This window comes from Prionailurus viverrinus, chromosome C2 (genome assembly GCF_022837055.1).
Source record: "Prionailurus viverrinus isolate Anna chromosome C2, UM_Priviv_1.0, whole genome shotgun sequence".
In the NCBI taxonomy this organism is placed as follows: Eukaryota; Metazoa; Chordata; class Mammalia; order Carnivora; family Felidae; genus Prionailurus; species Prionailurus viverrinus.
The window spans coordinates 33,931,691-33,957,509 of NC_062569.1; the positions used below are offsets into that span (position 1 = coordinate 33,931,691).

General features: G+C 48.4%; 2 protein-coding genes across 9 annotated transcripts in view; one reads left to right on the forward strand and one right to left on the reverse strand.

The window, feature by feature from the left end:
- The window catches only part of NME9 (NME/NM23 family member 9), a 40,020-nt gene extending 28,469 nt beyond the window's left edge, over nt 1–11,551 (reverse strand). Inside the window, exons 1-2 of one of the 2 annotated variants that reach the window (XM_047874922.1) lie at nt 11,515–11,551; nt 10,965–11,090 (exon numbers count right to left, since the gene is read on the reverse strand). The gene's annotated coding sequence lies outside the window, so the exon portion shown is untranslated. Of the gene's footprint in view, nt 1–10,964; nt 11,091–11,444; nt 11,477–11,514 lie in introns of those variants that run through there. The other variant, XM_047874924.1, reaches the window with a different exon arrangement.
- A 1,036-nt stretch (nt 11,552–12,587) lies between these two features.
- MRAS (muscle RAS oncogene homolog) overlaps nt 12,588–25,819 on the forward strand; it is a 55,225-nt gene continuing 41,993 nt past the window's right edge. For 2 of the 7 annotated variants that reach the window (XM_047875852.1, XM_047875849.1), the window contains exons 1-3: nt 12,588–12,743; nt 14,078–14,211; nt 14,591–14,758. The gene's annotated coding sequence lies outside the window, so the exon portion shown is untranslated. Of the gene's footprint in view, nt 12,744–12,914; nt 13,014–13,259; nt 13,277–14,077; nt 14,212–14,590; nt 14,759–25,819 lie in introns of those variants that run through there. The other 5 variants (XM_047875850.1, XM_047875848.1, XM_047875851.1 and 2 more) reach the window with 4 other exon arrangements.

A 25,819-nucleotide genomic window follows, 5' to 3' on the forward strand; every position in this document is an offset into this window, starting at 1 on the left:
CCCCAGACTCCGTCCCCCATCTGCCAGCTTGAAGTTACTGTGATGACTTTAATGACCAGACATGTTTTTAATTTGGTGAAATTTAACTTATCAGTTTTAATTCTATATTTATTGTTTTCTTTGCCTTGTTTAAAAAAATCTTTTCCTAAGGAATCTGCCCACTCCCAGGTCATGAAGACAGTCCCTTATTTTCTCCTGGGAATTATAAAAAAGTTCTAATGAAAGGAATTATTAAAATTTTACATGTAGGCCTATGATCCATCTCAAATTTATTTTTAACTGAAGCTTTTATTGAGATAACTGTAGAATCATGCACTTGCAAAAATAGTATGAAATCCTTTGTACATTTTGCCCAGTTTCCCCAATGGTAACATTTTGCAAACCTGTAGTATAATATCACAACCAGGATATCGACATTGTTACAATCCACCCCTCTTAGTCAGATTTCCCTAGTTTTGGTTCCACTCCTGTGTGTGTGTGTGTGTGTGTGTGTGTGTGTCTATAAAATTTTATCATCTGTGTAGGTTCATGTATCCACCACCACAGTCAGGATCCTGAACACAAGGATGCTTTGTGTTGCCCTTCATAGCCACACCCATCTCCCTCCTCCATCTCTCTCCCCCTCAGTCCCTAACTTCTGGCAACCGCTGTTCTGTCCTTCATTTCTAAAATTTTGCCACATGTTAGAAAATGATGTATAGATCATACCACATAGCATGCAGTGTTTTGGGATTGGCTTTTCTTCACTCAGCATAATCCCCTGGAGAATCTTCTGAGCTATTGCATGTATCAATACTTTGTTCTCTTGTTGTTGCTACATGCCTCATGAATGGGTGTGCCCATGAATGGGTTTGCTTCAAGTTACTTTTTGGGTGGGATGTGAAGTAAGGGTCAAGTTTGTTTCCTTTCCTCCCATATGGATGCAAGTACCATTTAGTGAAAAGGCTTTGCTTTACCCCATTGGGTTGTTTTGCATGTTTGTGAAATATCAGTTGGTTGTAAGTGTGAGTTTCCTTCTGGACTCTCCAGTTGATCCCACTGATTTATTTATCTGTCCTTATGCTGGTACTTCACTGTCTTGATTACTGTTGTACAGTGTTATGGACTGAACGTTTGTGTCCCCTCAAAATTCATATGTTGTAACCCTAATCCTAATGGGATGGTATCTGGAGGTGAGACCTTTGGGAGGTAATTAGGTCATGAGGGCAAAGCCCTCATGAATGGAATTAGTGCTCTCCTAAGAACAGGACAGAGAGCTAGCTACCTCTCTTTCTGCCATGTGTCTTCCTAAAATTTGTCTGGAACCACAAAAAACCAGAATAGCCAAAATAATCTTGAAAAAGAACAAAGCTGAAGGTATCATGCTTCCTGATTTCATATTATATTACAAAGCTATAGTAATGAAAACAGTATGGTCCTGGCATAAACACAGACACAGATCAAACAAAATAGACAGCCCAGAAATAAACACATGCATATATGGTCAAATCATTCAGGACAAAAGACCTAGGAATATACAATGGGGAAAGGATAGTCTCTTCAATAAATGGTATTGGGAAAACTGGACAGTCACACGTGAAAGAATGAAACTTGACCACTATCTTACACCATACACAACATTAGCTCAAAATGGATTAAAGACTTGAATGTAAGACCCGAAACCATAAAACTCCTAGAAAACAAAACAAAACAAAACAAAACAAAACAAATAGACAAGGGCATCTGGGTGGCTCAGTCGGTTGAGCATCTGACTCTTGGTTTCAGCTTAGGTCATGATCTCAAGGTTCGTGGGTTCGAGCCCTGCATCAGGCTGCATGCTGGCAGTGAGGAGCCTGCTTGGTATTCTCTTTCTCTCCCTCTCACTCTGTCCCTCCCCTGCTCATGCTCTCTGTCTCTCTAAAATAAATGAATAAACTTAAGAAAAAACATAGGCAGTAAGCAACTTGACATAGGTTTTGGAATTATTTTTTTTTTTAATTTGACACCAAAGCAAAAGCAACAAAAGCAAAAATAAATAAGTGGAATGACATAATAAAATGGTTCTGTACAGCAAAGGAAACCATCTGAAGGAGAGAAATGAAAAAGCAACCTACTGAATGGGAGAAAATATTTGTAAATCATGGATCTGATAAGGGGCTAAAACCCAAAATACATAAAGAACTCATACAACTCAACAGCAAAAACAATCTGATTTTAAAAAATGGGCAGAGGATCTAAATTGATATTTTCCACTGACAGCTCAGAGCCTGGAGTGTGCTTCAGATTTTGTGTCTCCCTCTCTCTCTGCCCTTCCCCTGTTTGTCTCTGTGTCTGTATCTCAAAAATAAATAAATATTGGGGCACCTGGGTGGCGCAGTCGGTTAGGCATCTGACTTCAGCCAGGTCATGATCTCGCGGTCCGTGAGTTCGAGCCCCGCGTCAGGCTCTGGGCTGATGGCTCGGAGCCTGGAGCCTGTTTCCGATTCTGTGTCTCCCTCTCTCTCTGCCCCTCCCCCGTTCATGCTCTGTCTCTCTCTGTCCCAAAAATAAATAAATGTTGAAAAAAAAATTTAAAAAAAAATAAATAAATATTAATTTAAAAAGTTTAATTGGTATTTTCCGAAGAAGATATACAGATAGCCAATATGTACATGAAAAGATGCTCAACATCATTAATCATCAGGAAAATGCAAATCAAAATCACAATGAAGGGGTGCCTGGGTGGCTCAGTCAGTTAAGCATCCAATTCTTGATTTCAGTTCAGGTAATGATCTCATGATTGTGAGATCGAGCCCTGAATCGGGCATGAAGGCTGCTCAAGATTCTCTCTCCCTTTCCTTCTACCCCTCCCCTGCTCATGCTTTTTCTTTCTTCCTCAATAAGTAAATACATACATACATACATTCATACATACATACATACATACATACATAAAATCACAATGAGATATTACCTCATACCTGTTAGAATGGCTACTATGAAAAAGACAAGAAATAACAAGTGCTGGTGATGATGTGGACAAAAGGGGACCCTTGTGCATTGTTGATGGGAATGAAATTGGTACAGCCACCATGAAGATATTATGGAGTTTTCCTTTAAAAAATTAAACATAGAATTACCATATGAACCAGCAATTCCATTTCTGGGTATTTATCTAAAGAAAACAAAAACACTACCTTGGAAAAAAATATCTGCACCCCCATGTTCATTGCAGCATTATTTACAGTAGCCAAGATATGGAAACCAAGCTAAGTATCCACTGATGGATGAATGGATAAAGAAGATGTGGTATACATATAATGGGATATTATTCAACTATAAAAAAGAATGGGATGAAGTGTTTCCATTTGTGACAACACTGATGGACCTCAAGGGCATTTTGCTAAATGAAACAAGTCAGACGAAGACAAATACTGTGTGACCCCTCTTATATGTGGAATTGAAAACAAAACAAAACAACCAAACAAAAAAACAAGCTCATAGATATAAAGAACAGACTGGTGGTTGCAGAGATCAGGAATGAGGGATTGGAGAAAAAGTTGAAGAGGGTCAAAGGGTAAAAAGAAAAAGAATAAAAAGAGGCCAGAGAGGTAGCCATGCGAGGACACAAAGAAAAGTCAGCAGTCTACAACTAGGAAGAGAGCCTTCACCTGAGCCTGTCCATGCTGGCATCGTGATCTCTGACTTCCAGCTCCCAGAACTCTGAGAAAAGAAATGTCTGTTGTTGATAAGCCTCCCAGTTTATAGTGTTTTACTGTAGCATCCTGAGCTGCTTACATAGTAAGTCTTAATATCAGGTCGACTGAGTCTTCCTCTAACTTTGTTTTTTTGTTTGCAAAGTGCTTTGGCTTCGGGTTCCTGGGTGGCTCAGTCGGTTAAGCGTCCGACTTCGGCTCAGGTCATGATCTCACGGTTTGTCGGGCTCTGTGCTGACAGCTCAAAGCCCTGGAGCCTGCTTCGGATTCTGTGTCTCCTCCTCTCTCTGACCCTCCCCTGCTCATGCTCTCTCTCTGTCTCTCAATAATAAATAAATGTTTTTAAAAAAATTTTTTTAAAGAAAATTGCTTTGGCTATTTTCATGTAAATCTTAGAATGTCACTTAGTATTTTTTAAACAATCCTGTTGGAAATTTGATTAGGATTGCATTAAATCTTAAGATTAACTGGAGGAGAATAGACATCTTAATAATATTGACTCTTCCAATTGTGAATATGGCACCTTTCCATTTATTTACTTTTTCATTTCAGCAATGTTTATAGTTGTTGGAAGTCATTTGTATTTCATGTGTTTTTTAAAGTTTATTTATTTATTTTTGAGAGAGACACAGAGAGAGCGAGTGAGGGAGGAGCAGAGAGAGAGGGAGAGACAGAATCCCAACCAGGTTCTGCACTGCCAGCCCAGAGCCTGATACGGGGCTCAAACTCACCTGCCTCATGATCATGACCTGAGCTGAAACCAAGAGTCAGACACTTGACCAACTAAGACACCTAGGTACCCCTGTATGTCATGTTTGTAAATGTTATTATTGCAAAATTGTTTTTATGTTTTTACTTCATTTCCAATTATGTGCTGACAGTTCATAGAAATACACTGGGTTTTCTGTCTATCTATCTATTTTTTAAATTTATTTATTTTAATATTTTTATTTATTTTTGAGAGAGAGACAGAGAGAGAGAGAGCGAGCGAGAGAGAGAGAGAGAGAGAGCGCACAAGCTGGGGAAGGGAAGAGAGAGAGGGAGTCACAGAATCTGAAGCAGACTCCAGGCTCTCAACTGTCAGCACAGAGCCCGGTGTGGGGCTTGAACTCACAAGCTGTGAGATCATGACCTGAGCCGAAGTTGGAGGCTTAACCAACTGAGCCACCCAGGCACCCCTACTTATTTATTTTTGACAGAGAAGAGGCACAAGTGGGGGAAAGGCAGAGAGAGAGGGAAAGAGACAGAATCCCAAGCAGGCTTCCACCTTGTCAGCGTGGAGTCCAGTGTGGGGCTCGAACTCACCAACCAGGAGATCACGACCTGAACTAAAAGTCGGACACTTAACCAACTGAGCCACCCAGGTGCCCCTGGGTTTTGTATGTCGACCTTGTGTTCTGAGACCTTGATAAACTCACCTATTAGTTCAATTATTTTTTGTGGATTGTGAGACTGACTTTGAAAACAAGCCTTTGAGCCACAAAATGGAAACAACCCGTCTCTGAGGCCACCAACCTGCATCAGACTCTTACAATTTTTCATGTTGTAGCAGTCACTGGGGAGTCCCATCTAACTGCTGTCTATATTGTGAGTCCCTGTAGGGCAGGCTGTCCCAGCTACTTCCCAGTGACTCTTACCATAGACCCTCAGGTTCTGCGCATGAGCAGGACTAATGAGCCCTGTGCTACCTACCACTCAGGCTTATCCAGAGGTTAGAGGAGACAGCAAGGAGACATGTGCACCACGAACAGCCATCTGATCCCAGGTTCCTGTCAGTGGCGTTCCTCCAACTGTCTTTCATGTTGCTGCACACCTTGCAAGCAGAGGCACTCACTGCCCTTATTCTCAGATTTCTTTTCAGGAACATTTACACAGTGAACAGCCTTGAAAGATAGAGAGAGCATCTCCTTCTAAAACAAAGGGCAGGTTTGCTTATAGCCTTGGAAGGTAGAGGTCACGTCTCCATCTATAGCAAGCATATTTACTCTCCAGTTAAAAGCTTGTTTCCTGAAGCTCAGGGTTCTTCTATAACACAACCCACTTCACATGCAGGTGTACCTGGCCCTCTTTGCATTGTCCTCTGAGAATGGAGGTTCCGGAATCCTGTGCAAAAATGCTAATATCCTGATGACTACTATAACTGCGAGGAGTAACCTAGCCTTTACCTCTGACCCAGGAGTTTCATGTTTTCTGTCAATATCCATACGGCAATGGAAAGATAACTTGTTATCTTCCAAGTAGGTTAAAATCTCAGACCTTCATACTTCCTGACACCTCCAAAGAGGTAATGAGTTTTGCCCCTTGATTGTTTAGGCTGTCCTGGGAGACTAGAGAGCAGGACCTATTTCCTGTCTAACTTCTCATTAGAACAGAACTCCTTGCCCATCTTTTTGGGCAGACAAAAGAAGCTTGTGAGGCAGATCTGGATCTCAGTCAGCCACACAGATCTCAATACTAAAGACTCTGCTCCTTCAGTATGTCCCCTGAAGCTTCGTGAATGACTGTCCCAGTGAGGGCATACTGCTCAACACCCTTCTGGGTTCTCTAAACTTTGCTAAGATTTATTTTAAAGATGTGTGCATATTTTCAAAGACTACATACAATATCCATATTTGTTTTAATATGCAAATAATGTTTTTGGGCTCCTGGGTGGCTCAGTTGGTTAAGCATCTGATTTTGGCTCAAGGTTGTGATCTCACAGTTCCTGAGTTTGAACCCCACACTGGAATGTCTACCATCAGCACAGAGCCTGCTTTGGCTCCTCTGTCCCCTCTCTCTCTCTGCCCCTCCCCCACTTACATTCTCTCTCTCTCTCTCTCTCTCTCTTTCTCTCTCTCTCAAAAACAAATAAAACGTTAAAAAAAAAAGTGTTTTAAAATTCTCACCATCAGGGCCCCTGGGTGATATAGTCAGTTAAGCATCCAACCTTGGCACAGGTCATGATCTCCCATTTCATGAGTTCAAACCCCGCGTTGGGTTCTGTGCTGACAGCTCAGAGCCTGGAGCCTGCTTCGGATTCTGGGTCTCCCTCGCACTCTGTCTATTGCTGTCTCAAAAATAAATAAACATTAAAAAAATAAAGTGAAATAAAATTCTAACCATCAAGGATTCAAATGTTTTTGAATTTGTTTGTCAGCAAGGGTAATGGTAATTGGACTTCAGAAAATGGGGCTAAATGGAAATGAGCAAATCCTGCCTTCCAGTTTCAAAATCCAGGCAATTTGTGTTTCTCTGACTTGGTGTCACAATGTTTCAAACACGAAGACACATGAAAACATGTGTCTACAAAGGATGATCATTTTTCGACTGTTTGGCAAGCTGAGGTTGAGTGATTCATGAGGCAAGATGCTCAGGATGCTGGTCTCAGGCTCCTAGGTGCAGAATGTCTCCTGTTGAGAGGCGAGGCCATAGCGTTGGTGTAGCGGGGCATGGCTCTCACCCAAGCTCAAGTTCAGCTTCTCAGCTCCAGGACATGTTCATAAAAGGATTTTTCTCACTGAAGAAAGGTATCTGATGCTTAAAAAATTATTTTTTACCTGGTTTTCAGCAGTTTAACTCTGATGTGTCTACATGTACTTTTCTTTGTGCTTGCCCTTTTGGGATTCACCAATCCCCCTGAATCTATGAATTTAGTGTCTTTCACTGGCTGGAAACTTTTTGCCATTATCTCTCTGACTGTTGCATCTGTCTCATTCTCTCTCTCCTCTCCTTCTGGGACTCCAGTGATATGAATGTTAGACATCTGACTATGTCCTGCTTATCTTTTATGCTAATATCTCTTTTTCTCTGGGTCTTTTTTCCTCGACTTTTGTTTCAGTGTAGTTTTAAATTTGTCTTCAAGTTCAGCAATCCTATGCTCAGCTGTGTTCATCTATGTGTCTGTTTCTAGCGTCTGTTTTTTCTGTTGCTTATTGATTCTAGTCTCCTGCCTCTTCACTTGATTCGTTATTTTTTACTATATGCAGACATTGTGTGTAAGAGGTATAGAGACTCCAGATGATATAACTTGCCACAGAATGTTCCTTCTTTCCTCCATTAAGCAGATGGCCATGAGGGATGATTGTCTCAGTCCAGTGAAGGATTAAGCTAATTTGAGGCTGGATTTCAACTTTTGCAAAACAATCTCTCTCTGTTTACCCGCATTCCTCACATGTGGATTTTGACTGAGAGCCTTGCAGGTCCCCTGTACCCTCAGGCATGAAGGACTGTGGAGATTCAGTTCTGCCCTTCAGAAGTTCTCAAACTGACCATCCAGACTCCTTCCCCCTGCAGATTCAAAATCTGGCAAACGTCATGAGATAGGAGCTGGCCTTGTGTTTGAGGCAGGCCCTTTCTTCTTGGGAAGCCTTTGTTTTCTAAGTGCTGTGAGACTGTGGAAGATTTCACTCTGCTTTTTAGATGCACATTCAGACCCAGAACTCGGCAAATGCTCTGTGGAGAAAATTGGTTGTGTTTCTAAGGCCTCCATGTCCCTTTTTCATTCTAGTCCCATGTAGCCACTACAGCTTTACAGGTTTCTCTTTCCTCCATTAGAGGTCTTTCTTTTAGGCAAATCTTGATCATTAGGCAGTGTCCCAAACTGGCAAATGTCCAGGGAGAGGAGTGAGGGGACAGCTGGAGAGCCTCATCTCATCTTGTTGCAGTAGGAGCACTGGCTCCCACAACCTACTACATCCTGCCCAGAAGAGGAAATCTCCTAGGCTTTTGAGTCTCAAAACTCTTTTATTTTCAAATTTTTACCTGTTTTAAAATCTTAGAGTTGACTTTTCTTTCTTGGCAAATATATGCTGTAATGTCACTACTTGAGGCTTGGAGTGTCAATATATCTGGGTTCAATGCTTCTCAAACTGTAGGTCACAACCCATTAACGGGGCATGAAATCAGTTTAACAGGCCCTGATAGCATTTTTTAATGAAACAATAGAATAGAATAGAATAGAATAGAATAGATCGGAGTGTGTCGCATATAGTAAAGATCAGTATTGTTTCCTTAAATTTTTGTTTCACTTGTATGTGTACATGTTTGGTTTTCCGTGTAAAACCTATATGTTTCTATGGGTTGCGGCCAAAAATATTTAAAAGCCACTGGACGTTAGTTTAAACAGAGGAAGGGCCAACGGAGAGAAAAACAAATGATGAGAAACAAACATATGAGTTGAGTATAGACAAGTTTTTGGAGAAGTTTGGCCATGACTCGGTCATGGATTGACTGAAAGCTGCTCTTCTGGCCCCAGGGAGCCGGGAGTCCGTGTGAGGGATAAAGCACAAGCATCAGGAACCATAAGCATCAGAGAAGAAAATCCTACCTTCTAGGATTGAGGCCTAGCTTCTAGTGGGACTGGGGCAGGAGGGGGTGTACCAAGGGGGCAGCAGGGAAAGCTGAAGATGAGACACAACCGAATTTGGATTGGTACAAGCCATGAAAACCCTGAGAGAGGAGCATATAGTTCTTGGTGCCATATCATGGGTGGCCCAGTGAATACAAGCCTGTACTTGGCCCAGAGGAAAGGTCAGCTGAGGGGATGAATGGGTGGGGGTGGGGGGGGTAGCGTGAGGCTCTTCTGCTAACCCATGGTTGGTGCTTCACGGTCAACAAAAGATCTAACTGTAGCCACAGGCCTGAGGAGACTAGTATCTTCTCCACCTTTTCCCTGCTTTCCCAACACCAGACACACACACAGTGGACTGCCCGTTGAGGCCACTAGAGATAAGGGAAAGAGTACAGGCTCTGTGGTCAGAAGACCTTGACTCTCAGTCTACTGGCTGGATGGGATTGGGTTTGTGCCTCCTTATGTCCCAAACAGGGCAGGTTAAGACCTTCTGCACAGGTTGTTGGGAGGTGTACAGACTCATCATTGTGCCCATGTCTGGGGCCCAAAGTGCTTGGGGGCCCAGAGCTGCTTTTATCCCCAGGGGCCACACTGGGGCAGGCGGTTCTGGAGGAAGGTTGCACCACAATGAAGTGGCTGGCTCCTGGCCCTCAAAGTCCCCAGGCCTCCTAGGTTTGCCCACTGCACCTCCAGGCACCAGCCTGGGTCTGCTCTGAGGCATGGCATGCAGCAAGCCTTGGGGCAGAGAGGACAGCACAGGACACTGCAGAGGATGTGGTACATTTGCTTGTATCTCTGAGCAGGAAAGTTCTACTCTGGGTCAGCCCGGTGGTTCTCGTCTTCGCCCTATTGCAGGAGCTGGCTTCTGGCCCTGTGGCTGGCCTTGGACATCAGGGCCTGAAATTTGGGCCTGAGTCCAGCCTGGGTTTTTGGCCAGAAGTCTGGCCTTCTACCATGCTGCAAACATACCTGGTCAGCCACGCGGATCTGCTGGAGGTTTTGGAGAGTTCATCTCAGTGATATCTCGGCATATAAAGGTTTCTCTCTCCCTTTTCAGCCTAGCTGAGTGTTATTTGTCCCTTGAGCCCTGGCTCAGTCATCACCTCTCACAGAAAGCCTTCTCTGAGCACCCATGCTTTCCCCACATTGGGTTAGGTGTCCTTCCTCTGGGCTCCCACAGGCACTGGTACCTCTCTCTTCCACACCACTTATCCTTCGATGGCACTCTGAGTTTGCCCGGAGGTGGGTCTCTGCCACAGCACTTGGCACAGTAGGTCCTCTGGCGGCGTTTACTGAATGAATCGACTATCTCACTCGGGCCTCAGCGACCCTGTTCTCCAAAGCCCCTGTTTCCCATTGACTGAACCATACTTTATTTTAGGGTTCAAAGAGCAGAGGAGACAGCCCAAATGGGACAAGTGCCCTGTTGTGAGCCCCCAGTCACAACCTGCATTAGAGAATTCCAGGTACCTGTGTGTGATTGCTAGCGGTTTAGGTTCCATTTCTGAGAAGGCAGATTTTTAAAGATTTGTATGTGAAAGTGGTATAAAGACAAATCTTCGGTCGTATGCAGGTGTTGTCTCAGCTCAAGCTGAGGGCATTTCTGCCAGAGTGCTGTGCCAATCAGGGCCCGGGAGAGGACGTCTCTTGACAGAGGGGGCCCAGGAGGGGCTGGCAGACAACCAGGACACGCAGGTCTCGGCCAGTCGCCCCTGAGGCCTGTGGTAAATGGAAGGGAGAGGAAGAAGCAGGTTCAGGGTAAAACCCAGCCAGTCAAGATGAGCATCTCTCCCTCAACCCCCTCCTCAGCCAGTTCTTTTACTCCCTACCAAGGTGAGATACATGACGGCTCATAATCCACATGCCCCCCATGGGGACTCCTGGGGTCCACAGGGACTTCATTCAGAGCAACAGGTGGAAGCAGGGGACACAACAGCTCTCACCAAATGGCTGCACGGTACCTGGGGTGCCAGTCAAAACCCGCATCGGATTGGAAGCCCCAGTATGGCATGAAGGACTCTGCAGGAAGCTCCTCTTAGGCTTGGGGTAGATAGTGAAGCTCTCAAAATGACAAGCAGATGGGTTCCCTGGTTGTGTCAAGTGGTTCCAGGTCATCATCAAGGTCCACCCACAAAAAAAAAAAAAAAAAAAAAAAAGGTCTTCAAAATTGATACCAATCATCAAAATGACATTGAGGTACCACCTCACTCCCCCTAGGATGGCTATAATCAAAAAGACAATAATAAGTGTTGGTGAGGATGTAGGGACATCGGTCCTCTCGTCATCCTTGCTCGGAATGTGGCGTAGCTGGTCTGCAGAACAGTTTGGGGGGCCCTCACAAAGTTCGACATAGCTAAGCATATGACCCACAATTCTACCCCTACTTCAGTTCTACTCAGTTCTACCCCCAGGTTTATCCCCCAAGAGAATGGACAACATACGTTCATACAAGGACTTGTACACGAACGCTCACAGGAGCTTCATTCACAATAGCCAAAAAGAACAACCAACCTTACTGTCCGTCACCGGAAATGGATAAACAAAACGCGGTGTCTACGTACAATGGAATATTTTCTGTCCAGAAGAAGAATGAGCTGCTGCGTGCCGCGTCATGGATGAACCTTGACAACATAGTGCTGAGTGAAAGCAGCCGTCACAAAAGACCACATGTGCTATGATTCCATTTCTATGAAATGTCCTGAATAGGCAAATCCATAGGGACAGAAAGTAGATTAGTGGTTTCTAGAGACTGGGGGGGATGGGGAATGGGGAATGTCTGCCAATGGGTGAGGGGTATTTTTGGGGGGGGGGGAGGATGAAAATGTTCTGGAATTAAATAATGGTGACGGTTTCACAACTTTGCGAATCTACTAAAAACCACGTCATTGTACACTTTCAAAGGCGATGTTTCAGGGTATGTAAATTATATTTCCATTTTTTAAAATAAGGAAAAAATGTCGTTGATGGCGAGGACTTAGCCGAACTGAAACAATAAAATGGAGCGCGAGTCCTGAGCCCGTCGCATCCATCCCAACGAACTTTGGGCCCAGGAATGGTGCACCATGAGGGCCTGCGGGAAGAGGCGCCGGGTGAGGATCTAGGAAGAGACACGTCCGGGGATTCGAAGCGAAGGCTGTGGAGGTGGCGGCCGGGATCTCTAAGGACTGGGGAGGCGTCCGGAGGCTCAGAAGTTGGCCCGGCCGGAGCGGAGACATAGAGGTTGGGGCGCAGAGGCTCTTAAAGAGGCCCGGGCGAATTCCCATTCCGCGTCCACCTTAACGCCAGCCCCGCGGCGCCGCGGGTCTGACCGGGTAAGGTCGCGGGGGCGCGGGGAAAGCGGCGGCGCGCCCCCCTGCCCCCCGCCGAGCCTGCCGCGGGAGTCGGCGCTAGTGGCCGAGACTGCGCTGGCCGCGCGTCCCGGGGGCCCGGGTGCGCGCGGGGGCGGTGGGGTCGCGGCGCGGCCCCCCCACCCCGCCCGCAGCGGCGCTCTATTTTTAGCAGGCGCTGTTGCAATATAAGGAATGCGCGGCGCGCCAGGCGCTCGGGGCGCGCGCGGGCTGCGCGGTCGCTTTAAGGAGGCGCCGGGGCGGGGACGGGCCGGAGCGGCCGGAGGGCCGGCGGGCCGGGAGCCGCCAGTCCGGCTGCAGTGGGGCCGGGCGGGCGCGGCGCTGCCTCCTCGGCCGCGCGAGCATGGAGGCGGCGGCCTGAGGGCCGGAGCCGAGCCGTGGCTGGAGCGCGCGGTGAGTGGTCGCAGCCGCCGGGGCGGGGAGGGGGCCTGGCGCTTTGTTCCGGGCGGGAGGTGTGGCCGCCCCCCGGGCCCTGCGGCGCTCCCCACGCGCGGCGTGAGCCCTGGGACTGGCGGGGAGTGGCCTTTTGCTCCCACCGCAGGCTCCGGCATAACGCTGTGCGAGCGAGAAATCCGCCACAATAGAGACCCCAGTGGGGAGGGCCTGTCCGCCGCCCAGAGAGCCCCTTTCACGGAACCACCCTAGGATTTCTGGTCTGCCTGGGTGAGGACCTGCGGGGAGGTGGGCGGCGGGGGTGGGGGGGGTACTCTTTCTCCCCCTTTAAAATGGCGTTAAGCAGGGATCCGCCAGGGGTGTTGTCAAATTTATCTCGATAATAAAAAGCAGCCTGCTGCACAAACAACCCTTCCCTGCGCCGCGGGGCTTGGGACTGTGGTCACAACTGAGGCCCGGCTCATTCATTGACCGGACCTGGCTGGGGTGCCCACTGTGTGGGCCATAGCGCCTGTTCCTGCTCTGCGGGGAAGGTAAGGGTAAAACATGAGCGACAGCGCAGTGTGCTCAATAACGGGATTAGGGAGGCGCAGGGGTTGTGGGATCAGACAGTGTGGAAGGCAGGGAAGGCCTCCTAGAAGAGGTGATGCCTGGTAGGAGCACGGGCACTGGACATCCAGTTCAACTCTGTGGCTGGAACTGAGGTCTATGCTGGCCGTGGAGAAAGCCGAGTCTGGAGAGAGAGAGACAAGGGCCGCCTCTTGGGTTGGCAGAGCTCTGGGATTCCCCTTCCTCCCCCCATGGGCCCCTGCTGGTACCTAACCTCCGTGGGTTAAATGGTTGTTGCCTCTCCAAGACGCACACTCTGTCCTGGACCTGACCAGAGAGAATGAGTGACAAGGCTCAGGATTCTAGCCTCAAAAGAGTAATAAGGAAATCTGACTTAAAACCCTGAAGCCCCACTGCAATAGTAGCAGCCAGCAGGGCTCACACAGACCAGGCACTTGACCAGGGTGTGTTTTCTCATCGTTTGACAAGACTCTGCCTGAGGTTTTATTGTAATCCCCATATGCTCATGAGGAGCTGTGGCTAGAAAGTTATCAGTAACTTGCCCAGGATCCTATCTAGAGACCATGTGGCTGTTCAGGCCCCTCTTCTGAGGGTCTGGCTGTCCCCGGCTTTAGGGCTCCAGGTACAGCCTGTTGCCAAGTACAGGTTGAAGTGTGGGGTGGTGAGTTGTTGGTATTAATAACTGACACGTGTCAGGGGCTTTGCAGTGAGCACAGTACTTCACCGAGACAGTTCTTAAGAGTTTCTCTTGCTTCTCTTCCCAGGAAAGAAACTCCAGCTGGCCAACATTTTATAAATCTCCTAATTTCCTGTAAATTGCGTGTCCCTGCTGACTGGGGCTGAAAATGTTTGGGGCCATGTTTTTCAACCTTGAATCTGTTCTCGCTCCCAGCAGCCAGTGAGTTTCTCTGTCTGCGGTTTATGGTGTAGTTTTGTACTTTCTCTGCCAGGTCGGGAGGTATTAGGCTTTGATGCTCTGGGGTTTTCAAGGATGCCAGGTCTGCCAGCCTCTTTGAAGGCCGGTGGTGTCGAGTATGCTGGGTGCTGGAGCAGAAACTGCCCCCACCCCCACCCCTGGCCTCAACATTTCTTTCTGGAGAGGAGGGTCAGAGCTCCTTGCTGAACCCTGGTGAGGCTTCCAGGCTTGCCTGCTTTGCTCTGGAAAAAGGCACTTTGCATTTTCCACAACTCATACTTTCGCCTACAGAAGACATTTTTGTGGCAGGTATAACTTTTAGTCTATTATTAGCTCTAATATAGGTATTTCACACTTTCAGTTGATCTGAGCTGCTCACAAAGTGACAAATCTCTGGGGCTGGTGCCCGAGTTTGAGTGATCACCTGGAACCAGGGAGGACTACCGGACTGTGATGGACCACACTAGCTCCTGGGGTGACTGGTCCTCATGTCAGTCAGATTTGCATGTTGACCAGCCTGCTGGATCAAGTGAGTTCTCAGGAAGTGTGACCTTCGTTTTATATTTTACGCTGCCTGTAATCAGTTCTGCCCATGAAACGCGTGCCCCGATGGAGTGTTCCTCCTGCAAGTGATTGAAAATATACCTGTTCGTGAGTGTTGTATAGTTTGTACAAATCATACTTATGTGAGCTGAATGGGAACACGTGCATGTGCAAAGCTGGAATATTCTCAAGCATCAAGAGTGTGCACTGAGTCCCAGAGGCTCTGTCCCTGCCAGGCTTGGGGCAGGCATCCAGCCATCTAAGATGGACAGCTACCTTTGTCTGGGGATGGGGAAAAAGGGAGGAGCTGGGTGAACTCCCTGTGCCCTGGGGCGTCTGGCAAGTATCCATTGTCTAGGGGCTGAGCAGAGAATTCAAGTTCTGAGAGGAATTTTGTCCTTGCCAAACCTCCCAATCTTGGGTGTTGCCACTGGCCTTATGGTACTGGGGTCGGTGGGGCTGCTTTCGGCTGCAAATAACAAAACTCAAGGAAAGTAATAGGCAGAGCTTAGATCTTCCACAGATTCTTGTGAAGTCACTATACACAGAGATGGACTATTAGTGCCACTTTCAGCAAGCTTTTGACTGGGAAAGGCAGCCAAGAAGGCTGAGGGTCTGGTGTCCAGAGCAATGGTTTTTGCCTTTTTGGGTCACAGCCTCTTTAATATGCCAGTGAGAAACCCAGAGAAAAGTTGCTTGGGTGTACAGAGTTGGGCATACAATTCAGGGGATTCATGGATCTCCAACAAGCCCTGGATTCCAGGTTAGATCCCCTGGTCTAAGCCACATTGTCTCACTATTGTTTACTGAGGATCTACACTGCGGCTCTGCCCTCCCAGCCAGGCTATCCAGCTGTGACAGTAGAGTCCGGGGTCAAGAGTGAAAATGAGCGGGCAAGTTTTTAGCGCATGCTTCAGGCAACAGAGCTGATGTTGAGGTTGAGGTGACAGTGTGTTGCACCCCTTGGCGCCTGACATGCATTCCTTGGTGCTCATCTCCAGTCTTCTAGGTGGTGTTCTTGCTGCATATGATGAGGTTGGTTTTGCCTGCTCCCAGAGACTGCACCCCCTGCCCCCACCACTGTGCCCCTAGGGCCTTTTAGCAGGTTGGCATGATCCAAGACACCTCCATGCAGCCATCCCTCTTGCAGGGTTCATGAAGTAGCAATGTGTGTTTAACTCTTTAATGTCCCACTCATTGACCTTTAGGTGTTTTTGGTAGCTTTATCAGGTGGGGACTACTGAGGGCCACGTGGCCAAATGACAGTGTGGGTCATTGCTGGTTGCTGAAGTGACGTTCTCTGTCTCAGAGGGGCATATTTTCATCTCCAGAGCTTGGCATCTGGCCACCTAGATGGATAAAACACATCACAGATGATTGACATCTGGGTTGTGAAGCTAACGGGCGAGATTTGGGAGAGCACCAGGGATGGATCTGGCCGTGCCCTAATGTGCTGATAGAATGAGGAGGGGATGGAGAGCTGGGGACTCTGTGCCCCGGCTCTTGTCCTCTCTGTCTAGAGGGCCGTGGGCACATCTCATGCTGCAAGGACCCAGGCCCCATCTGTGACTTTGCTGCCTGCCCTCAGGGTTGTCATGGGATTAGATGAAATACACTCATGAGAACATGCTTGGGAGACCAGAAAGGGCCATAAGGATTAAGAGCATCCTGTGCTGCAAGGACCCAGGCCCCATCTGTGACTTTGCTGCCTGCCCTCAGGGTTGTAACCGCAGATAACAGAATCATAGGCACAGCAGGGGCCCCTGGAGCATGGTTAGTCTAGATTCAGATCCCGTACAGCACATTTCTCAGAGTGGTCAGGGAGAGAACTTTAGGTGGGACACATACAGCATCATTTCATTTTAATACACTTGTTTATATGTATTATAAAACCCAGGCATGTGGTGCATGGGTGGCTCAGTGGATTAAGCATCTGACTCTTGATTTTGGTCACAATGTCACAGTTTGTGAGATCAAGCCCTGCATCGGGCTCTGCACTGATTGTGCAAAGCCTGCTTAGGATTCTGTCTCTCCCTCTCTCTGCCCCTCTCCAGCTCACTTGCTCTCTGTCTCTCTGTTTCAAAATAAATAAATAAAAACTTAAAAAAAACCCAAACATCACATCATACCCATTTTTTAAATGGATATTTTGTTCAAATTAAAGCTAGAGAGAGATTTTAAGTTAAAAAGTATGGGGGGGGGGTGGTGCCTGGCTGGCTCAGTCAGAAGAATGTGCGACTCTTGATCTCAGGGTCTTGAGTTCAAGCCCCATGTTGGGTATAGAGATTACCAAAAAAAAAAAAAAAAAAAACTTAAAAAAAAAAAAGAAGTATGGTGATTTTTAGGTAAAGATTAAGCCAGTAATAATTCACTAGTAAATAAATATGGCCCAAATGGGAAAGTGCCCCCTTGAATAAAGGCTGGGAAATGTTCAACAGGGAAGTCCCTTCCTCACAGCCTGTGAAGGGTGTGGTGGGTCTTTGGCTTCAGCTGGACCCCTCTAGAGATAGGGAGCTTGCTGCCCCCAAATCCATCCACTTTTCCACTTGGGAATCTCTTGTCCTTGCAAAGTTCTTTCCTTTCTCCCCTTAACCTGCCCCCACTGGCTCTGTACCACATGAATCTCTGACAATCCTGCCTTTTCTCCAACACCAGCTCCACTTTCTTCAACTGCTCCTCGACTGGTATGGTTTAAAGACCATCAGTCTCTCTTCATTCCCTCCCCTCCCCCTTCCTTTCCTCCTTCCTCCTTCCCTCCCTTCAGCAAAGACTTGTGGGCTGGCCCTGGGCTAGACAGTCTTATACTAGCCACGTCTAGGCCTCACAGCAATTGCCGTTGGCCTTTTACATATGTGGAAACTGAGACTCAGGGTGGTTGAATAGGCCACCTCCAGTCAAGGCCTGAGGAAAGCAGAGTCGAGGGATCTGACCAAGGTCCATCTGGTCCCCAAGCACATGGTCCTTCTGTTAATTACCCTGTGCTGCTCCCAGAACTAGATAGACCAAAAATGACACGTCTTTTGTTTCCTGGTGCTCATGGGGCATGTCCCTCGGGGGTCTGACCATACATGGTCAGTGCTGCGGTGGAGCAAAGGCCCCATGCGTGAGGAGAGGGGGCAGAGCAGCCTATGCATGAGGATGTTATGAGGCAGCTGGAGCCACAGAGGCACAGAAGCAGCTGGTTGGTGCAGGGAGGCAGAGAGAGCCTGGGCGGCTGTGGTTTTCCCTGACTCCCATTAGTCTTATTGTCAGCTGTGAACCCCTAAGTCATCTGTGCACTTGGTTTATTTTTTAATTTTGAAAAATAAAAAAAAATGAAAACGTAAAGGATCACACGACAAACACCACGTGCCGGTACCCAACATGAAGACATGCAACCATTTACTGTGCACTGACTCCATCCTTTGCATGGGAAGGCAGGACTGCAGCCGTTTCCCTGGTCACTAAGCCTGGCTGGTTTGGGCCTGTCCTCAGCCTGAAGCAGACTTTGGAGCCTGGCTCCTGAGTTTCTGCATACTGGCTCTTTCAGCTTCCTGTCCCCATCTAATTCAGCAGGTGCCCCCTGGGCCTCCATCCAGGTGGCTGATAGCTGGGGAGAAACCACCAGGGAGCAGGGTGCGTGGGTGCTCCTGGATTTATCCCTTGCAAAAAAGTTGACCTACTCTCAGAAGCACTTACCTTGACCACTGTGGGTTCAGGCCAGGCTGCAGAGCAGAGTTTGGTCCCGCCTGCCCAAAGCAAATGCCATTTAAATGGTAGACATATATATTTGGAATAGAGAGAGAAGAAACATAATTTTCTTTTTATAATTAGATGGCAGTGATTTGCTAAGCAGCTCATCTTACACAAACCCTAGCAAAATTCATTTTCTATTCTCAAGTGTAGAATTACTTTAAAGTGCAGCGTGGTACCTTTCCAATCCCTGGCTTCGCCCCTGCAGCTGCCACAGAAGGAGGGCGCTGGTGCCTGGGCCTGGCCCTGCTCTGCTGGCTGAGTGAATAGGGAAGGGTGGCTCTCCCTGATGTGATGATGACCAGACAGCCCCTCACCGAGCTGTTCCTGCCATCCACCCCTGCGTGACTCCCGTGCTGGATCCTGAACCTGCATCACCCTTCGAAGCTTGAGCTTTGGGTGACAACAGTTAGCAGAGTCACATTTTGGAAAGCTTTGCAGAAGAGATTCAAAAAATTCCAGAAAAACCTTCCACACCCAGGCGGATCCCATTTGCAGGGAGTCATGTTGGGAGATGAAGATTTGAACTAGTTTCATGAGAGAACATGGGGACCTGAGGTGGCCCCCAAATCCTTTTTATTAAGTGGTAAGAATGGACTGAAATGTTCTCTGTCCCTGAGTGGCCAGTAAAGAACAACCCTGCCTGCATTGCTTTCCCTCACTTTGAGGGAGATGCCACAGGAGCCAGCCGGGTGCTCCAGGACCTCAGAGGGACCTGCTCCTTAGGGTTTGTCTTCTGATGAAAGCAGCCGGGGACTGCACCAGTGAAGGCAGTTAAACATGGTCTAAAACCAGTTCCTATTTGGTTATACAGAAGTACACATACATGTTATGTTCATAGGCCCATGCCTCTCTCTTTTTTTTTTTTTAATCTGATGACTTGGATTATGTCTAATTCTTTCGCTTATTTCTGAACATCTCTACTCTGGCTCCTGCCTTCACATCACTCACTTAAATTACTGCAATATCATTCTGTTTCTCTGTTCTAATTTTGCCCCCTGTAAATCCATCTTAAATTTTTTTTTAATGTTTATTTATCTTTGAGAGAGAATACGAGTGGGTTAGGGGCAGAGAGAGAGGGAGACAGAATCCAAAGGAGGCTCCAGGCTCTGAGCTGTCAGCACAGAGCCTGACACGGGGCTCGAACTCACGAGCTGTGAAATCATGACCTGAGCCAAAGTCGGACGCTCAACCGACTGAGCCACCCAGGCGCCCCTCCTATAAACCCATCTTAAAATGCAAAATGAAATATCAAAATCAAATCTGAGCATTTTACTCCCTTTCTCACAGACCCTTAATGAGAAAGGAGAAGGGGCTGGTCTACCAGATACTAAAATACTACAAAACTAGGGTAAAGTGGTATGGCCCTGGAACAGGAGTAGATAGGTCAATGAAACAGAATAGAGTACCTTCCCTGAAGTCCTATCACCTCTCCCCCAACCCCCCACTCCTGAAAAAAAAAAACAAACCTTTTTATTTGAAATGCAACCCACTTTCAAAAGAAAAGTTCTGGTTTCTTAAGTATCTGCTATATATATTTGGTATAGGCTGGCCCTGCTATACCAAATACCCACACTGTACCCAAGTCCCCAAACAGTGAAAATGTCTGTGGGCATGTGGAGCCACGTGGAGGTTGCCAGAGGGTTGGTGGGTGGAGTTGGGGGAGGCCCACCCACCCCATTGGAACTAATCATTCTCAGGGGGTCAAGGGAAAAGTTCTTGCCTCCCCAAAGCATTATGTATTCATTTCAAAAGCAAAATTAATTTTAATTCCATTTAGGTTTCTTTTTTTATCCTTTACAAAATTGCATCATACCTTCTTGAAAATTCCCCTTCTTAGATAACCCACACATTCACCCCTTTCTATCTGAATTCTCCTGGAAATGTAGGGCCCACCGAGGAGATAGAGGCGAGCCCATCTTTCTTGGCAAGGACCATTCTCTCACAAGTCGGCTCAGCTGCCCAAAATAGCCTCTATCGTGTTCTTCTTTCAATGCTGGCTTTATTGTAACTAGAGATGATGGAAAAGGGTGGAGCCACTGTCCCAAAGCCTTGGGGGCATATATGAAAAAATAACTGTATGAGATCTGTCTTCTCAGCCATCCCTCCACACCCACATTCCTCAGGTTGAGGTTCTTTGGGCAGAGGAGCTGGGAAGGCCTGGTGCTCCTCACACCCAGCCCTTCTCCAGGAAGCCACGCCCCAGGTGCCCTCTGGCCTCCCAGGGAGCTAAGGTCAGCTGGCATCAGAACCTTCCCGTCCACCCCCATTCACTGACCCCCGACCCCGCCCGCCCGCAGTGGACAGCGGCCTGAGTCCACTTATCTGGGACTGGGTGGGTGTTTCCTGCATGTTTGAGATTTTACAGAGGAAATCAAAATAAAGAAACAAAGCCTTTTTTTTACTTCTGGACTCAAACTGGGGATGGCTGGAGGGATGGAAAGGGGGAGCAGGAGTAGGTCACTTGGCAGTCCAACAAAATAACCATTCTAATAAAGCATTTAACAGGGACTTTTTTCTATTTAGGGTTGGTGTGAGTGAATAGGAAAGACAGGGTGGAGGGCTGGGAGAGCCTCTTTGTGTGGAAGGAGAGGGCCCCAGGCAGGGTCTCTGGCAAGGGTCTGGGACCACCAGCAGGGCTGCAGAATTGGCAGCCAGAGGGGCCACAGATAGTCGCAGTCTCCTTTCCCACCTCAGAAGACCCACAGGAGAGCAGGAAGAGACAGGGACTGCAGGGCCAGAGGGCCCTGGCTCCAATTTCTGCCCCACTACCTATCGTCATGTGACCTAGGGTGGTTCCCCCCCCCCCCCCCCCCCATCAGTGTGAGCCTCCCTTGCCTGGTCTCTAACAGGTAACAGTGAAGATGTCCCAGCCACCCCATCCCGTTCTTCCTGATCTAGCTATGCTGGATCAGGCCTTCATCCCACATATGTGGAAATGGGGAGGTGCTCTCCCCAGTATTTCTTCATTCTCCCCAAACGATTTTCTCCTTGTAGAAATTCTCTGAGTGTATCATTTATTTTTCTTTAAAAATTACCCAGGTGTTGATGAAAACTCTCCCTATCTGCAGTATTTCTGAGGATTTCAGAGTGGGGACCATGTCCGCTGGCCATCTGGCCTCCCTGGTCATCTGCCCCACTTTGCTCCATGCATGTATACAATCAGCTTGGCTTCCTCATTCCCTAAGCCCCACTAAGCCACAGCCAGTGTGTGTAACAGGCTTTCACCAAGGGCTCGGAAGAAAGGGGGTTACCCATTGTTCAGAACAGGGCAGGAGTTAAAACTGAGTAGTAGACATCCTCCTCTTGCCTGCTCACCCTTAAAGGATTTCTCCCTGCCTGCCTGTTTCCTCAAGCCTAGTTTACTGCCATTTTCCAGGGACCGATTTTCCTGGACACTTTCCCCAGAACTTCTGAGAACTCCAAATTTCCATTACTTTTGGTTGCAAAGCAGTAATGACATCTGTCCTGGACTAGGCTGCAAGCCTACACTTTGGCCTCAGAAAAGAGCCACCAAAGAGCCTGTCTAAGCCAGAGTTCTGCACCCTAGCCTTACACCATTAGCTAGGTGTAAGCTAGCACCTTCAGTATGAGACACCTCAAATTCTTAAATTAGGGCTTCTTTCCCAATGACCAGAGTGAACCCAAGTGTGAATTTTTTTTCCTTCCTGTTACAGCATCTTGCAGAATCGCCGTGAGGATTAGAGCTGATGTAAATCAACAGATATTTAGTGAGCACCTACTCTGTATCAGGCATGTGCTGGGCACCCGAGGGACGGTGGAGAATAGAACAGAGGACAGGCCCTGTGCTCATGGAACTGACACATTACATAAGGAATGCAAAGGGCTGTCAAGGACAGCTGAGTGTCCGGAAGAGCGTAACAGTAATATCTCACCTAGTCTGGGGTGTGGTAGAGCGTGCTCAGGGGAGTAGATGTAGAGTGCTGAGGATGTTGTCAGGACTTAATAAACAGGCATTATAATGCTCCATCCTGGCCACAGGACTCAGCCTGATTGCACCTGTAGCTGGTTGCTGCTACTACCAACAATAGTTTTGCATAGAGGGGTTTATAATGTTTTCCAAGGTTACATGGCCAGTATGTGACGCATCCAGGATTCAGCACTGGACGTGTCGGACCTATTTCCATGCTCCTAACTTCTGCTCTGTCTTCGGCCGTTATGCCCCTGGGAAGGTCCCCTGAGATGGGCTGTAGGGCGGGGCATAGCTCTGAAGCTTCCCTCTTTCTCTGCATCTCTGAAACAAGTCAGCATGGGTTGTGGATGCTGGTCATTCCTCCATCATCAGAAATAAAATGTGCTTCCTTGTTAAATCCTGGGATGGCCAAGCAGCAGGAGTAGTAATACCTCAGTCCATCTCAGGGGCTGGCATCTCTCTGTCAAGTGAGGAAACTGAGGCACAAACAGATTGAGCAGTGGCCTAGGGCCACATACCTAGCAGAGGGGCAAATGCTTTGATGCAGGACTTTTGATAAAAGTGCTGTATGTGGAAAAAACAGGTGGGAGGCCGGTGGTGGCTCCTGGGTGGGTCGCACCCCTTGGGAATGGAGCTGGTCTGCCAGCAGTGCCCACTGCCCCCTCCCCCACCCAGGCACAGCTGTCTGGCCTGGCTAGGCTGGTGAGGAATGGGAGGGAGAAATAGGTGGGAGAAATGTACCAATGTTTTGCACTTGGAGAGTGAGATGTGAAAAGTTGCCTCCTGCCTTTCCAGCGGGGTGGGCTTAAAATCGGGACTTTGAGAGGGTCCCTGAAAAGTTACCACCCCACTTCCAGCCCTGGTGCACCCCTCCAGAGTCAGGCTACTGGGTCCTATTCCTTCCTTGTTTCATAGGCCTTTGCAAGGAAACCCCCACAACCTCCCCAGCTGCTCATTGTCATGCCCACCTCGTTTTCAGGAAGTTTCCCTTTTATTTTGCTCCAGCCCAGATCTCTACAGTCTGGTTACTCTTTTAAAATGGAGATTGGATTGCTTCTTCCCACCTCAGGCAAGAGCCTGGACCATGTTTCTTTCTCATTTTAGCTTCAACATAAAAATTTTAACATTTTTCATGAATGGTGCTTGACATCGTGAATATAAATGATAGAAACAAATCAAAGCAACGGTCGTTTCTGAATATGTCTTTCTGCCCTTTACCTCCCTGGGTTCTGAACACTCCTTGGGTGGGCTGTGTGCCCTCCCCCTAATGACTGTGCCCCTGCAAAGTCTCTAGGCTGAGTAACACCTGCTGCTGTTACTCCTCAGTGTCATTTCCACGTCTTTTTTTATCATGCCTCTTTGTGGCCGAAGCCAGGCCAGGGCAGTGCAAAGAGTTGTCGGCTCCCACTCAATGTGGGCATGCTGAGGCATGCTTGAGGTGGCCAGGGCTGGGGGCAGGTGCCCCTGTGGGCCGGAGCCACCCAAGGGTGATTCGTTTACCTTATACAATGTATAAAACTTTTTAACGGGTAGCTAACGTCAAAAACTCAGTCTCATGTAAAATTCAGATTCCTGGCTACTCTTAAACAATTTAGGCTATCTGGCAACCCCTTTACAGATAGGTTCATGTTGAAGCAGTCGATGGAGGATAACAGCAGTCTCCTATTTGCTGCAGGCTCCACTGCTCCCTGCTGCCTGCACTCACCTGCCTCTCTCATTTATCGACCTGGCCTCTGCGAACACATGAGGCTGGGATGTTCAGTTGTCTCCCACGTGCCTCTTTCTGCTACTGCAAGGGAAAGCAGTTCAGATAGTGGGTCAGCCAGGATTGGAGGGCTGAAGTTCAGCCATAGTCAGACCTGGCAAAAGTGTCCATCTCCTGGCAGGGGGGCTGCTGACACAGAGCAATGACTGTCCCTGGCCTCGAGGCCTTCCCTGTGCTGTCTGGCACCACCCTTGCCTTTCTGCTGGGCCACTTACTTCCTAGTGTGCTAGTGTAAGGCCACGGTTCCATGGGACAGGCAGCTCTGGGCTGACACAGTTCTGAAGGAGTCTGTGAAGCTGTGCTCTACACACACACACACACACACACACACACACACACACTACTCAGGGGAAGGACAGTACCAGGAGATTTGCCTTGCTGTCACCAGCAGGCTCCAGGGCCAGGGTGTGGCATCCCCAGACCTGCAGGTGGAGTGGTCAGGGAGCTGGGACCTGGGAGCTGCAGGGGGCTCGGTGTTTTGGAAGTGTGAGTGGCAAGTAAGGACTCCCTCACTGTCACCTACTTCTCCTGATGGGCCGGTGCCCATGTGTGTCCAGTGGAACTCCTCACGTGATATGTCCCTTATGAGAGCCACCATTCACTACTCTGGGACCCAGCTGGCCCATCGGGTATAGCGCCCACACCACCTCTGCCCTACCCTCTACCCGAGCCAGAATTCCGGCTTCTCCCAGTGTCAACCCTGCATTGTGGAAATGCCGACAGCAGACCCCTGCAGTGTCTCTGTGCAGAAAGCTGTGCCCAGGCTCTAGAGAGGTAACGAAGATGAGGTCCGGCCCTCAGACCCCAACCCTACCCTAGTGGGGGAATCTGACAGGGAAACAGCTCCCCAGCTCCCAGATTTGAAGGGAGAAGGAGGGGGGGCTTGTTCCCCAGAAGAGGTAGAACGGCCCTGTGGCCGAGCTGGGAGCTTTGTGGTCAGACTCACAGACAAGCCACAGAACCTCTGTGACCTCAGGGTTGATCACTAACAGGTGCTAAACGGCACCTTCTTGGCTGTGAGGAGTCAAATGGCATAATGGCTGCAGAGCACCCTGCCACCTGCCACCTGGCCAGCACTCCCCAGACACAAGCGCGGTGGCTGCATGGATGGAGACCTGGAAGGCAGGAGATGGCTGGGGAGGAAGGGATCACTTCAGGATGCTGGGGAAAACAGGGGGGCTTCTCCGTAGAGAGGGAATGTTTTCGCAGGTGGAGGGAAGGTGAAAAGACAGGGCAGGCAGAGAACTTTCATTGGCAGACTCCGAGGTGCTCTGCCAGGGGCCGTAGTCCCTGTCCTCAAGGATGCCACACTAGGAATCATCAGAGAGGCTGCATGAGGAGGCCAGTGGTGCTGGGGGCTGTTCAAGGAGGGCCTGGAATGCTCTGGTCAGTGGGAGAGCTTCCGACACCCGTGGGCGGTTTTTCGGGGAGGAGCAGTATGCTCCAGGGCTGTTTGAGGACCGATAGTGCTGGAGGGGTGGGAGTATAAGGGGGGCAGAGCTGAGCCCCTGAGGTGCACCTGCCATGAGTGGCAGACTTGCTAGGCCTTGGCCTTGGATCTGAGGGAGGAGAGGTGTTTGAGCTGCTAGGGGAGGAAGAGGGCAGGAAGGAGAGAC